The following is a 15,073-nucleotide window of genomic DNA, read 5'->3' on the forward strand; positions in this document are numbered from 1 at the left end:
AAACCAAGTCAATGGCTGTTCCACTGTAAATGGTAACAGGTAGGTTACTGAATTCAGCTTGCATTGTATTATTCCATGGTACTGAGCACTGTACATGCAATATCTATACAGTTCCATATCACGCTGAGTAGTTATCTACCCAAGGTTACCACAGAATGCATTGAATAGAAAGTAATGCATTCAACTCAATGGTGTGTACAGTTCAATTTTGCTGATAACTACTATGTGCTAACATGATGTAAACATTGTTTGTACAGTAACCATATGATTTAGAGTTGTCAGCAACCAATTTTATGAGTGTGCAACCTTTGCTCCAGAAGTTACTTTCAGTAACATTGCCTTCTCTACACAGTGGAACTTTAGCCTTTGCAGAAGTAAACCAAGTCAATGGCTGTTCCACTGTAAATGGTAACAGGTAGGTTACTGAATTCAGCTTGCATTGTATTATTCCATGGTACTGAGCACGGTACATGCAATATCTATACAGTTCCAAATCACCCTGAGTAGTTATGTACACAAGGTTACTTCAGAATGCATTGAATAGAAAGTAATGCATTCAACTCAATGGTGTCTACAGTTCAATTTTGCTGATAACTACTATGTGCTAACATGATGTAAACATTGTTTGTACACTAACCATATGATTTAGAGTTGTCAGCAACCAATTTTATGAGTGTGCAACCTATGCTCCAGAAGTTACTTTCAGTAACATTGCCTTCTCTACACAGTGGAACTTTAGCCTTTGCAGAAGTAAACCAAGTCAATGGCTGTTCCACTGTAAATGGTAACAGGTAGGTTACTGAATTCAGCTTGCATTGTATTATTCCATGGTACTGAGCACTGTACATGCAATATCTATACAGTTCCAAATCACCCTGAGTATTTATGTACACAAGGTTACCACAGAATGCATTGAATAGAAAGTAATGCATTCAACACAATGGAGTGTACAGTTCTATTTAGCAATAACTACTATGTGCTAACATGATGTAAACGATGTTAGCACACTAACCATATGATTTGGACTTGTCTGCAACCAATTTTATGACTGTGCTACCTATGCTCCAGAAGTTACTTTCAGTAACATTACCTTTTCTACACAGTGGAACTTTAGCCTTTCCAGAAGTAAACCAAGTCAATGGCTGTTCCACTGTAAATGGTAACAGGTAGGTTACTGAATTCAGCTTGCATTGTATTATTCCATGGTACTGAGCACTGTACATGCAATATCTATACAGTTCCATATCACGCTGAGTAGTTATGTACCCAAGGTTACCACAGAATGCATTGAATAGAAAGTAATGCATTCAACTCAATGGTGTGTACAGTTCAATTTTGCTGATAACTACTATGTGCTAACATGATGTAAACATTGTTTGTACAGTAACCATATGATTTAGAGTTGTCAGCAACCAATTTTATGAGTGTGCAACCTTTGCTCCAGAAGTTACTTTCAGTAACATTGCCTTCTCTACACAGTGGAACTTTAGCCTTTGCAGAAGTAAACCAAGTCAATGGCTGTTCCACTGTAAATGGTAACAGGTAGGTTACTGAATTCAGCTTGCATTGTATTATTCCATGGTACTGAGCACGGTACATGCAATATCTATACAGTTCCAAATCACCCTGAGTAGTTATGTACACAAGGTTACCACAGAATGCATTGAATAGAAAGTAATGCATTCAACTCAATGGTGTGTACAGTTCAATTTTGCTGATAACTACTATGTGCTAACATGATGTAAGCATTGTTTGTAGACTAAGCATATGATTTAGAGTTGTCAGCAACCAATTTTATGAGTGTGCAACCGATGCTCCAGAAGTTACTTTCAGTAACATTGCCTTCTCTACACAGTGGAACTTTTGCCTTTGCAGAAGTAAACCAAGTCAATGGGTGTTCCACTGTAAATGGTAACAGGTAGGTTACTGAATTCAGCTTGCATTGGATTATTCCATGGTACTGAGCACTCTGCATGCAATATCTATACAGTTCCAAACCACCCAGAGTAGTTATGTACACAACCTTACCACAGAATGCATTGAATAGAAAGTAATGCATTCAACACAATGGAGTGTACAGTTCTATTTAGCTGATAACTACTATGTGCTAACATGATGTAAACGATGTTAGCACACTAACCATATGATTTGGACTTGTCTGCAACCAATTTTATGAGTGTGCTACCTATGCTCCAGAAGTTACTTTCAGTAACATTACCTTTTCTACACAGTGGAACTTTAGCCTTTGCAGAAGTAAACCAAGTCAATGGCTGTTCCACTGTAAATGGTAACAGGTAGGTTACTGAATTCAGCTTGCATTGGATTATTCCATGGTACTGAGCACTGGACATGCAATATCTATACAGTTCCAAATCACCCTGAGTAGTTATGTACACAAGGTTACCACAGAATGCATTGAATAGAAAGTAATGCATTCAACTCAATGGTGTGTACAGTTCAATTTTGCTGATAACTACTATGTGCTAACATGATGTAAACATTGTTTGTACACTAACCATATGATTTAGAGTTTTCAGCAACCAATTTTATGAGTGTGCAACCTTTGCTCCAGAAGTTACTTTCTGTAACATTGCCTTCTCTACACAGTGGAACTTTAGCCTTTGCAGGTAAACCAAGTCACTGGCTGTTCCACTGCAAATGGTAACAGGTAGGTTACTGAATTCCGCTTGCATTGGAGTATTCCATGGAACTGATCACTCTACATGCAATATCTATACAGTTCCAAATCACACTGAATAGTCATGTACGCAAAGTTACCACAGAATGCATTGAATAGAAAGTAATGCATTCAACTCAATGGAGTGTACAGTTCAATTTTGCTGATTACTACTATGTGCTAACATGATGTAAACATTGTTTGTACACTAACCATATGATTTAGATTTGTCAGCAACCAATTTTATGAGTGTGCAACCAATGCTCCAGAAGTTACTTTCAGTAACATTGCCTTCTCTACACAGTGGAACTTTAGCCTTTGCAGAAGTAAACCAAGTCAATGGCTGTTCCACTGTAAATGGTAACAGGTTGGTTACTGAATTCAGCTTGCATTGTATTATTCCATGGTACTGAGCACGGTACATGCAATATCTATACAGTTCCAAATCACCCTGAGTAGTTATGTACACAAGGTTACCACAGAATGCATTGAATAGAAAGTAATGCATTCAACTCAATGGTGTGTACAGTTCAATTTTGCTGATAACTACTATGTGCTAACATGATGTAAGCATTGTTTGTAGACTAAGCATATGATTTAGAGTTGTCAGCAACCAATTATATGAGTGTGCAACCGATGCTCCAGAAGTTACTTTCAGTAACATTGCCTTCTCTACACAGTGGAACTTTAGCCTTTGCAGAAGTAAACCAAGTCAATGGCTGTTCCAATGTAAGTGGTAACAGGTAGGTTTCTGAATTCAGCTTGCGTTGCATTATTCCATGGTACTGAGCACTGTACATGCAATATCTATACAGTTCCAAATCACCCTGAGTAGTTATGTACAAAAGGTTACCACAGAATGCATTGAATAGAAAGTAATGCATTCAACTCAATGGTGTCTACAGTTCAATTTTGCTGATAACTACTATGTGCTATGATGTAAACGATGTTAGCACACTAACCATATGATTTAGAGTTGTCTGCAACCAATTTTATGAGTGTGCAACCTATGCTCCAGAAGTTACTTTCAGTAACATTGCCTTCTCTACACAGTGGAACTTTAGCCTTTGCAGAAGTAAACCAAGTCAATGGCTGTTCCACTGTAAATGGTAACAGGTAGGTTACTGAATTCAGCTTGCATTGTATTATTCCATGGTACTGAGCACTGTACATGCAATATCTATACAGTTCCATATCACGCTGAGTAGTTATCTACCCAAGGTTACCACAGAATGCATTGAATAGAAAGTAATGCATTCAACTCAATGGTGTGTACAGTTCAATTTTGCTGATAACTACTATGTGCTAACATGATGTAAACATTGTTTGTACAGTAACCATATGATTTAGAGTTGTCAGCAACCAATTTTATGAGTGTGCAACCTTTGCTCCAGAAGTTACTTTCAGTAACATTGCCTTCTCTACACAGTGGAACTTTAGCCTTTGCAGAAGTAAACCAAGTCAATGGCTGTTCCACTGTAAATGGTAACAGGTAGGTTACTGAATTCAGCTTGCATTGTATTATTCCATGGTACTGAGCACGGTACATGCAATATCTATACAGTTCCAAATCACCCTGAGTAGTTATGTACACAAGGTTACCACAGAATGCATTGAATAGAAAGTAATGCATTCAACTCAATGGTGTGTACAGTTCAATTTTGCTGATAACAACTATGTGCTAACATGATGTAAGCATTGTTTGTAGACTAAGCATATGATTTAGAGTTGTCAGCAACCAATTTTATGAGTGTGCAACCGATGCTCCAGAAGTTACTTTCAGTAACATTGCCTTCTCTACACAGTGGAACTTTTGCCTTTGCAGAAGTAAACCAAGTCAATGGGTGTTCCACTGTAAATGGTAACAGGTAGGTTACTGAATTCAGCTTGCATTGGATTATTCCATGGTACTGAGCACTCTGCATGCAATATCTATACACTTCCAAACCACCCAGAGTAGTTATGTACACAACCTTACCACAGAATGCATTGAATAGAAAGTAATGCATTCAACACAATGGAGTGTACAGTTCTATTTAGCTGATAACTACTATTTGCTAACATGATGTAAACGATGTTAGCACACTAACCATATGATTTGGACTTGTCTGCAACCAATTTTATGAGTGTGCTACCTATGCTCCAGAAGTTACTTTCAGTAACATTACCTTTTCTACACAGTGGAACTTTAGCCTTTGCAGAAGTAAACCAAGTCAATGGCTGTTCCACTGTAAATGGTAACAGGTAGGTTACTGAATTCAGCTTGCATTGGATTATTCCATGGTACTGAGCACTGTACATGCAATATCTATACAGTTCCAAATCACCCTGAGTAGTTATGTACACAAGGTTACCACAGAATGCATTGAATAGAAAGTAATGCATTCAACTCAATGGTGTGTACAGTTCAATTTTGCTGATAACTACTATGTGCTAACATGATGTAAACATTGTTTGTACACTAACCATATGATTTAGAGTTGTCAGCAACCAATTTTATGAGTGTGCAACCTTTGCTCCACAAGTTACTTTCTGTAACATTGCCTTCTCTACACAGTGGAACTTTAGCCTTTGCAGGTAAACCAAGTCACTGGCTGTTCCACTGCAAATGGTAACAGGTAGGTTACTGAATTCCGCTTGCATTGGAGTATTCCATGGAACTGATCACTCTACATGCAATATCTATACAGTTCCAAATCACACTGAATAGTCATGTACGCAAAGTTACCACAGAATGCATTGAATAGAAAGTAATGCATTCAACTCAATGGAGTGTACAGTTCAATTTTGCTGATTACTACTATGTGCTAACATGATGTAAACATTGTTTGTACACTAACCATATGATTTAGATTTGTCAGCAACCAATTTTATGAGTGTGCAACCAATGCTCCAGAAGTTACTTTCAGTAACATTGCCTTCTCTACACAGTGGAACTTTAGCCTTTGCAGAAGTAAACCAAGTCAATGGCTGTTCCACTGTAAATGGTAACAGGTAGGTTACTGAATTCAGCTTGCATTGTATTATTCCATGGTACTGAGCACGGTACATGCAATATCTATACAGTTCCAAATCACCCTGAGTAGTTATGTACACAAGGTTACCACAGAATGCATTGAATAGAAAGTAATGCATTCAACTCAATGGTGTGTACAGTTCAGTTTTGCTGATAACTACTATGTGCTAACATGATGTAAGCATTGTTTGTAGACTAAGCATATGATTTAGAGTTGTCAGCAACCAATTTTATGAGTGTGCAACCGATGCTCCAGAAGTTACTTTCAGTAACATTGCCTTCTCTACACAGTGGAACTTTTGCCTTTGCAGAAGTAAACCAAGTCAATGGCTGTTCCACTGTAAGTGGTAACAGGTAGGTTAGTGAATTCAGCTTGCGTTGCGTTATTCCATGGTACTGAGCACTGTACATGCAATATCTATACAGTTCCAAATCACCCAGAGTAGTTATGTACACAACCTTACCACAGAATGCATTGAATAGAAAGTAATGCATTCAACACAATGGAGTGTACAGTTCTATTTAGCTGATAACTACTATTTGCTAACATGATGTAAACGATGTTAGCACACTAACCATATGATTTGGACTTGTCTGCAACCAATTTTATGAGTGTGCTACCTATGCTCCAGAAGTTACTTTCAGTAACATTACCTTTTCTACACAGTGGAACTTTAGCCTTTGCAGAAGTAAACCAAGTCAATGGCTGTTCCACTGTAAATGGTAACAGGTAGGTTACTGAATTCAGCTTGCATTGGATTATTCCATGGTACTGAGCACTGTACATGCAATATCTATACAGTTCCAAATCACCCTGAGTAGTTATGTACACAAGGTTACCACAGAATGCATTGAATAGAAAGTAATGCATTCAACTCAATGGTGTGTACAGTTCAATTTTGCTGATAACTACTATGTGCTAACATGATGTAAACATTGTTTGTACACTAACCATATGATTTAGAGTTGTCAGCAACCAATTTTATGAGTGTGCAACCTTTGCTCCACAAGTTACTTTCTGTAACATTGCCTTCTCTACACAGTGGAACTTTAGCCTTTGCAGGTAAACCAAGTCACTGGCTGTTCCACTGCAAATGGTAACAGGTAGGTTACTGAATTCCGCTTGCATTGGAGTATTCCATGGAACTGATCACTCTACATGCAATATCTATACAGTTCCAAATCACACTGAATAGTCATGTACGCAAAGTTACCACAGAATGCATTGAATAGAAAGTAATGCATTCAACTCAATGGAGTGTACAGTTCAATTTTGCTGATTACTACTATGTGCTAACATGATGTAAACATTGTTTGTACACTAACCATATGATTTAGATTTGTCAGCAACCAATTTTATGAGTGTGCAACCAATGCTCCAGAAGTTACTTTCAGTAACATTGCCTTCTCTACACAGTGGAACTTTAGCCTTTGCAGAAGTAAACCAAGTCAATGGCTGTTCCACTGTAAATGGTAACAGGTAGGTTACTGAATTCAGCTTGCATTGTATTATTCCATGGTACTGAGCACGGTACATGCAATATCTATACAGTTCCAAATCACCCTGAGTAGTTATGTACACAAGGTTACCACAGAATGCATTGAATAGAAAGTAATGCATTCAACTCAATGGTGTGTACAGTTCAGTTTTGCTGATAACTACTATGTGCTAACATGATGTAAGCATTGTTTGTAGACTAAGCATATGATTTAGAGTTGTCAGCAACCAATTTTATGAGTGTGCAACCGATGCTCCAGAAGTTACTTTCAGTAACATTGCCTTCTCTACACAGTGGAACTTTTGCCTTTGCAGAAGTAAACCAAGTCAATGGCTGTTCCACTGTAAGTGGTAACAGGTAGGTTAGTGAATTCAGCTTGCGTTGCGTTATTCCATGGTACTGAGCACTGTACATGCAATATCTATACAGTTCCAAATCACCCTGAGTAGTTATGTACAAAAGGTTACCACAGAATGCATTGAATAGAAAGTAATGCATTCAACTCAATGGTGTCTACAGTTCAATTTTGCGGATAACTACTATGTGCTATGATGTAAACGATGTTAGCACACTAACCATATGATTTAGAGTTGTCTGCAACCAATTTTATGAGTGTGCAACCTATGCTCCAGAAGTTACTTTCAGTAACATTGCCTTCTCTACACAGTGGAACTTTAGCCTTTGCAGAAGTAAACCAAGTCAATGGCTGTTCCACTGTAAATGGTAACAGGTAGGTTACTGAATTCAGCTTGCATTATATTATTCCATGGTACTGAGCACTCTACATGCAATATCTATACAGTTCCCAATCACCCTCAGTAGTCATGTACACAAAGTTACAACAGAATAAATTGAATATGAAGTAATGCATTCAACTCAATGGTGTGTACAGTTCAATTTTGCTGATAACTACTATGTGCTAACATGATGTAAGCATTGTTTGTAGACTAAGCATATGATTTAGAGTTGTCAACAACCAATTTTATGAGTGTGCAACCGATGCTCCAGAAGTTACTTTCAGTAACATTGCCTTCTCTACACAGTGGAACTTTTGCCTTTGCAGAAGTAAACCAAGTCAATGGGTGTTCCACTGTAAATGGTAACAGGTAGGTTACTGAATTCAGCTTGCATTGGATTATTCCATGGTACTGAGCACTCTGCATGCAATATCTATACAGTTCCAAACCACCCAGAGTAGTTATGTACACAACCTTACCACAGAATGCATTGAATAGAAAGTAATGCATTCAACACAATGGAGTGTACAGTTCTATTTAGCTGATAACTACTATGTGCTAACATGATGTAAACGATGTTAGCACACTAACCATATGATTTGGACTTGTCTGCAACCAATTTTATGAGTGTGCTACCGATGCTCCAGAAGTTACTTTCAGTAACATTACCTTTTCTACACAGTGGAACTTTAGCCTTTGCAGAAGTAAACCCAGTCAATGGCTGTTCCACTGTAAATGGTAACAGGTAGGTTACTGAATTCAGCTTGCATTGGATTATTCCATGGTACTGAGCACTGTACATGCAATATCTATACAGTTCCAAATCACCCTGAGTAGTTATGTACACAAGGTTACCACAGAATGCATTGAATAGAAAGTAATGCATTCAACTCAATGGTGTGTACAGTTCAATTTTGCTGATAACTACTATGTGCTAACATGATGTAAACATTGTTTGTACACTAACCATATGATTTAGAGTTGTCAGCAACCAATTTTATGAGTGTGCAACCTTTGCTCCAGAAGTTACTTTCTGTAACATTGCCTTCTCTACACAGTGGAACTTTAGCCTTTGCAGGTAAACCAAGTCACTGGCTGTTCCACTGCAAATGGTAACAGGTAGGTTACTGAATTCCGCTTGCATTGGAGTATTCCATGGAACTGATCACTCTACATGCAATATCTATACAGTTCCAAATCACACTGAATAGTCATGTACGCAAAGTTACCACAGAATGCATTGAATAGAAAGTAATGCATTCAACTCAATGCACTGTACAGTTCTATTTACCTGATAACTACTATGTGCTAACATGATGTAAACGATGTTAGCACACTAACCATATGATTTGGACTTGTCTGCAACCAATTTTTGAGTGTGCTACCTATGCTCCAGAAGTTACTTTCAGTAACATTACCTTTTGTACACAGTGGAACTTTAGCCTTTGCAGAAGTAAACCAAGTCAATGTCTGTTCCACTGTAAATGGTAACAGGTAGGTTACTGAATTCAGCTTGCATTGTATTATTCCATGGTACTGAGCACTGTACATGCAATATCTATACAGTTCCAAATCACCCTGAGTAGTTATGCACGCAAGGTTACCACAGAATGCATTGAATAGAAAGTAATGCATTCAACTCAATGGTGTGTACAGTTCTATTTAGCTGATAACTACTATGTGCTAACATGATGTAAACATTGTTAGCACACTAACCATATGATTTAGATTTGTCTGCAACCAATTTTATGAGTGTGCTACCTATGCTCCAGAAGTTACTTTCAGTAACATTGCCTTCTCTACACAGTGGAACTTTAGCCTTTGCAGAAGTAAACCAAGTCAATGGCTGTTCCACTGTAAATGGTAACAGGTAGGTTACTGAATTCTGCTTGCATTGTATTATTCCATGGTACTGAGCACTCTACATGCAATATCTATACAGTTCCAAACCACCCAGAGTAGTTATGTACACAACCTTACCACAGAATGCATTGAATAAAAAGTAATGCATTCAACACAATGGAGTGTACAGTTCTATTTAGCTGATAACTACTATGTGCTAACATGATGTAAACGAAGTTAGCACACTAACCATATGATTTGGACTTGTCTGCAACCAATTTTATGAGTGTGCTACCTATGCTCCAGAAGTTACTTTCAGTAACATTACCTTTTCTACACAGTGGAACTTTAGCCTTTGCAGAAGTAAACCAAGTCAATGGCTGTTACACTGTAAATGGTAACAGGTAGGTTACTGAATTCAGCTTGCATTGTATTATTCCATGGTACTGAGCACTGTACATGCAATATCTATACAGTTCCAAATCACCCTGAGTACTTATGTACACAAGGTTACCACAGAATGCATTGAATAGAAAGTAATGCATTCAACACAATGGAGTGTACAGTTCTATTTAGCTGATAACTACTATGTGCTAACATGATGTAAACGATGTTAGCACACTAACAATATGATTTGGACTGGTCTGCGACCAATTTTATGAGTGTGCTACCTATGCTCCAGAAGTTACTTTCAGTAACATTACCTTTTCTACACAGTGGAACTTTAGCCTTTGCAGAAGTAAACCAAGTCAATGGCAGTTCCACTGTAAATGGTAACAGGTAGGTTACTGAATTCAGCTTGCATTGTATTATTCCATGGTACTGAGCACTATACATGCAATATCTATACAGTTCCATATCACCCTGAGTAGTTATGTACACAAGGTTACCACAGAATGCATTGAATAGAAAGTAATGCATTCAACTCAATGGTGTGTACAGTTCATTTTGCTGATAACTACTATGTGCTAACATGATGTAAACATTGTTTGTACACTAACCATATGATTTAGAGTTGTCAGCAACCAATTTTATGAGTGTGCAACCTTTGCTCCAGAAGTTACTTTCAGTAACATTGCCTTCTCTACACAGTGGAACTTTAGCCTTTGCAGAAGTAAACCAAGTCAATGGCTGTTCCACTGCAAATGGTAACAGGTAGGTTACTGAATTCCGCTTGCATTGGAGTATTCCATGGTACTGAGCACTCTACATGCAATATCTGTACAGTTCCAAATCACACTGAATAGTCATGTACGCAAAGTTAGCACAGAATGCATTGAATAGAAAGTAATGCATTCAACTCAATGGTGTGTACAGTTCAATTTTGCTGATAACTACTATGTGCTAACATGATGTAAACATTGTTTGTACACTAACCATATGATTTAGAGTTGTCAGCAACCAATTTTATGAGTGTGCAACCTATGCTCCAGAAGTTACTTTCAGTAACATTGCCTTCTCTACACAGTGGAACTTTAGCCTTTGCAGAAGTAAACCAAGTCAATGGCTGTTCCACTGTAAATGGTAACAGGTAGGTTACTGAATTCAGCTTGCATTGTATTATTCCATGGTACTGAGCACGGTACATGCAATATCTATACAGTTCCAAATCACCCTGAGTAGTTATGTACACAAGGTTACCACAGAATGCATTGAATAGAAAGTAATGCATTCAACTCAATGGTGTGTACAGTTCAATTTTGCTGATAACTACTATGTGCTAACATGATGTAAGCATTGTCTGTAGACTAAGCATATGATTTAGAGTTGCCAGCAACCAATTTTATGAGTGTGCAACCGATGCTCCAGAAGTTACTTTCAGTAACATTGCCTTCTCTACACAGTGGAACTTTTGCCTTTGCAGAAGTAAACCAAGTCAATGGGTGTTCCACTGTAAATGGTAACAGGTAGGTTACTGAATTCAGCTTGCATTGGATTATTCCATGGTACTGAGCACTCTGCATGCAATATCTATACAGTTCCAAACCACCCAGAGTAGTTATGTACACAACCTTACCACAGAATGCATTGAATAAAAAGTAATGCATTCAACACAATGGAGTGTACAGTTCTATTTAGCTGATAACTACTATGTGCTAACATGATGTAAGCATTGTTTGTAGACTAAGCATATGATTTAGAGTTGTCAGCAACCAATTTTATGAGTGTGCAACCGATGCTCCAGAAGTTACTTTCAGGAACATTGCCTTCTCTACACAGTGGAACTTTTGCCTTTGCAGAAGTAAACCAAGTCAATGGGTGTTCCACTGTAAATGGTAAAAGGTAGGTTACTGAATTCAGCTTGCATTGGATTATTCCATGGTACTGAGCACTCTGCATGCAATATCTATACAGTTCCAAACCACCCAGAGTAGTTATGTACACAACCTTACCACAGAATGCATTGAATAGAAAGTAATGCATTCAACACAATGGAGTGTACAGTTCTATTTAGCTGATAACTACTATGTGCTAACATGATGTAAACGATGTTAGCACACTAACCATATGATTTGGACTTGTCTGCAACCAATTTTATGAGTGTGCAACCTTTGCTCCAGAAGTTACTTTTTGTAACATTGCCTTCTCTACACAGTGGAACTTTAGCCTTTGCAGGTAAACCAAGTCAATGGCTGTTCACTGCAAATGGTAACAGGTAGGTTACTGAATTCCGCTTGCATTGGAGTATTCCATGGAACTGATCACTCTACATGCAATATCTATACAGTTCCAAATCACACTGAATAGTCATGTACGCAAAGTTACCACAGAATGCATTGAATAGAAAGTAATGCATTCAACTCAATGCACTGTACAGTTCTATTTACCTGATAACTACTATGTGCTAACATGATGTAAACGATGTTAGCACACTAACCATATGATTTGGACTTGTCTGCAACCAATTTTATGAGTGTGCTACCGATGCTCCAGAAGTTACTTTCAGTAACATTACCTTTTCTACACAGTGGAACTTTAGCCTTTGCAGAAGTAAACCAAGTCAATGGCTGTTCCACTGTAAATGGTAACAGGTAGGTTACTGAATTCAGCTTGCATTGTATTATTCCATGGTACTGAGCACTGTACATGCAATATCTATACAGTTCCAAATCACCCTGAGTACTTATGTACACAAGGTTACCACAGAATGCATTGAATAGAAAGTAATGCATTCAACACAATGGAGTGTACAGTTCTATTTAGCTGATAACTACTATGTGCTAACATGATGTAAACGATGTTAGCACACTAACAATATGATTTGGACTGGTCTGCGACCAATTTTATGAGTGTGCTACCTATGCTCCAGAAGTTACTTTCAGTAACATTACCTTTTCTACACAGTGGAACTTTAGCCTTTGCAGAAGTAAACCAAGTCAATGGCAGTTCCACTGTAAATGGTAACAGGTAGGTTACTGAATTCAGCTTGCATTGTATTATTCCATGGTACTGAGCACTATACATGCAATATCTATACAGTTCCATATCACCCTGAGTAGTTATGTACACAAGGTTACCACAGAATGCATTGAATAGAAAGTAATGCATTCAACTCAATGGTGTGTACAGTTCAATTTTGCTGATAACTACTATGTGCTAACATGATGTAAACATTGTTTGTACACTAACCATATGATTTAGAGTTGTCAGCAACCAATTTTATGAGTGTGCAACCTTTGCTCCAGAAGTTACTTTCAGTAACATTGCCTTCTCTACACAGTGGAACTTTAGCCTTTGCAGAAGTAAACCAAGTCAATGGCAGTTCCACTGCAAATGGTAACAGGTAGGTTACTGAATTCCGCTTGCATTGGAGTATTCCATGGTACTGAGCACTCTACATGCAATATCTGTACAGTTCCAAATCACACTGAATAGTCATGTACGCAAAGTTAGCACAGAATGCATTGAATAGAAAGTAATGCATTCAACTCAATGGTGTGTACAGTTCAATTTTGCTGATAACTACTATGTGCTAACATGATGTAAACATTGTTTGTACACTAACCATATGATTTAGAGTTGTCAGCAACCAATTTTATGAGTGTGCAACCTATGCTCCAGAAGTTACTTTCAGTAACATTGCCTTCTCTACACAGTGGAACTTTAGCCTTTGCAGAAGTAAACCAAGTCAATGGCTGTTCCACTGTAAATGGTAACAGGTAGGTTACTGAATTCAGCTTGCATTGTATTATTCCATGGTACTGAGCACGGTACATGCAATATCTATACAGTTCCAAATCACCCTGAGTAGTTATGTACACAAGGTTACCACAGAATGCATTGAATAGAAAGTAATGCATTCAACTCAATGGTGTGTACAGTTCAATTTTGCTGATAACTACTATGTGCTAACATGATGTAAGCATTGTTTGTAGACTAAGCATATGATTTAGAGTTGCCAGCAACCAATTTTATGAGTGTGCAACCGATGCTCCAGAAGTTACTTTCAGTAACATTGCCTTCTCTACACAGTGGAACTTTTGCCTTTGCAGAAGTAAACCAAGTCAATGGGTGTTCCACTGTAAATGGTAACAGGTAGGTTACTGAATTCAGCTTGCATTGGATTATTCCATGGTACTGAGCACTCTGCATGCAATATCTATACAGTTCCAAACCACCCAGAGTAGTTATGTACACAACCTTACCACAGAATGCATTGAATAAAAAGTAATGCATTCAACACAATGGAGTGTACAGTTCTATTTAGCTGATAACTACTATGTGCTAACATGATGTAAGCATTGTTTGTAGACTAAGCATATGATTTAGAGTTGTCAGCAACCAATTTTATGAGTGTGCAACCGATGCTCCAGAAGTTACTTTCAGGAACATTGCCTTCTCTACACAGTGGAACTTTTGCCTTTGCAGAAGTAAACCAAGTCAATGGGTGTTCCACTGTAAATGGTAACAGGTAGGTTACTGAATTCAGCTTGCATTGGATTATTCCATGGTACTGAGCACTCTGCATGCAATATCTATACAGTTCCAAACCACCCAGAGTAGTTATGTACACAACCTTACCACAGAATGCATTGAATAGAAAGTAATGCATTCAACACAATGGAGTGTACAGTTCTATTTAGCTGATAACTACTATGTGCTAACATGATGTAAACGATGTTAGCACACTAACCATATGATTTGGACTTGTCTGCAACCAATTTTATGAGTGTGCTACCGATGCTCCAGAAGTTACTTTCAGTAACATTACCTTTTCTACACAGTGGAACTTTAGCCTTTGCAGAAGTAAACCAAGTCAATGGCTGTTCCACTGTAAATGGTAACAGGTAGGTTACTGAAT

The sequence above is a fragment of the Hypanus sabinus genome, chromosome 2, assembly GCF_030144855.1.
Source record: "Hypanus sabinus isolate sHypSab1 chromosome 2, sHypSab1.hap1, whole genome shotgun sequence".
Taxonomy (NCBI): domain Eukaryota; kingdom Metazoa; phylum Chordata; class Chondrichthyes; order Myliobatiformes; family Dasyatidae; genus Hypanus; species Hypanus sabinus.